The sequence below is a fragment of the Orycteropus afer genome, unplaced genomic scaffold, assembly GCF_000298275.1.
Source record: "Orycteropus afer afer isolate SDZICR_OR568_19922 unplaced genomic scaffold, OryAfe1.0 scaffold00078, whole genome shotgun sequence".
In the NCBI taxonomy this organism is placed as follows: Eukaryota; Metazoa; Chordata; class Mammalia; order Tubulidentata; family Orycteropodidae; genus Orycteropus; species Orycteropus afer.
This window is the reverse complement of record NW_006921665.1, coordinates 8,534,012-8,535,922: the sequence shown is the minus strand read 5'-3', so window position 1 is coordinate 8,535,922 and position 1,911 is coordinate 8,534,012.

Genomic DNA, 1,911 nt, shown 5'->3' with positions numbered 1-1,911 from the left:
ATAATACTGAGACATAAAAAGAAATGCCACAACATGAATGAACATTGAACACATCATGATGAGTGAAATAAGCCAGAAACAAAATGACAAATACTGTACAATATTCCACTAATGTGAAATATCTGCAATAGACAAATAAATAGAGATCAAAATTTATTAGTAGTTACGAGGGGTCAGGGAGTCCCTGCGTGATGCAAATAGTTAAGAGCTTGACAACTTGATGTAAAATACCCATAATCCTTACAGAAACAACAGAAGACAGACATAGAGCAATCCCTCACAGACAGCCAGACACTGTGGGAGAGGGATCCAATGATCCCTGACTCGGGACACCAGACCTGAAGGGGGACATTATTGTATTGGGGGACACCAGACTCAATTGGCACAACAAAATACATAAAAATCTTGTTCCACAACCTACATTGGTGAGTAGCAACATTGCTTTCGAGCAGCCATCTTAGATGCAACTAATGGTCTCCTATCATCAGAAGCGAAAAAGAGCGCAAAAAACCAAAGGCATTTGGAAGTAATCAGCCCTAGAACATGATGGACCTCAAGACCAGAAGAACTAGATGGTGCCTGGTTACCAATGTCAACCACTCGGGAAAGGATCAAAACTGGAGATTCTGGATTGAGTGGGAGGAAAATTGTGGAACAAAATCCAAAAACACAATAATGACGAAAATTACTAGCTGGATGGAGTCTGATGGGACCCCTGATTCTATGGCCCTGGGGTACACTTCGGGCCTGGAATAAAACTCATTCCCGGGAGCTCTGGTAGCATAGTGCCTAAGGCACTATAGCTATGAGAGGCATGGGAGGGCAATTACTGGGAAGGGGAGGGAGGAAAGTGGGTTAGGGTTAGGGATGGTAATTAGGGAGTGAAACCAAATGTACACGAAATGTTGAATGTAAAACAAACACTTCTCTGTAAATTTGCACCTAAAGCACAATAATAAATAAATAAATAACTTGAATACTGGTAGCATAGTGCCTATGACATTTGACTGCTAACCAGAAGGCCAGCGGTTCAAACCCACCAGCCACTCCTTGGAAGGAAGGTTGGGTGATCTACTTCCATAGAGATACTGCCTCGGAAACCCAAGGAGGGGTCGCTATGAGTTGGATCTGACTCGATGGCACATAACAATAACAACAACATTAGCTGAAAGGTTGAATCCACCCAGAGGGGCCTTGGAAGACAAGCCTGGCAATCCGCTTTGCAAAAGTTACAGTTTGAAGACTCTATGGAGCAGTTCTGCTCTGCAAACATGGGTCACCATGAATTGGAACCAACTTGATGGCAAATAACAACAACAACAATCAGGAGATGGAGACAGGGGTAAAGGGGAATTCATAGTTTAGCACATACTGAGTATCTGTTTATAATGGCAGGAAAATTGGGCAAATAGATACCGATGAAGTTTGCATAACATAATTAACGTAATTGGTGTCACTGAATTGTACATGTAATAAATGTTGAATTGTCAAATGTAATGTTTTATATATATTTTACAATGTTTTAAGAAATGGAAAAAAAAAAATCCAATTTCTGTAAGTAGAGTTTAGAAGAGATGTTACCAAAGGCAGTGCCACATTGTCGTAGTAACAATAACAGGAATCTAGAAAGTTTTGGGAGCCTATGAAGGAAGAGGTTTTAGAAAGATGGGGAAGGTTCACTCATGAGAGAAGGGGGATCCAGTGTGTGTAGGAGGCCAGGGCCTGAGGAGAAAAACTGGAATAGCAATTCCCACTGGTGAGCATAAACAAGGAATTTTTCAGAATAGTGATGTTGATATTTGATTTTAAGTTACTTGTTGTTGTTGTTGTTGTTAAGTGCCGTCGAGTCGTTTCCGACTCATAGAGACCCCATGCACAGCAGAACGAAACACTGCCCAATCCCGCACCAGC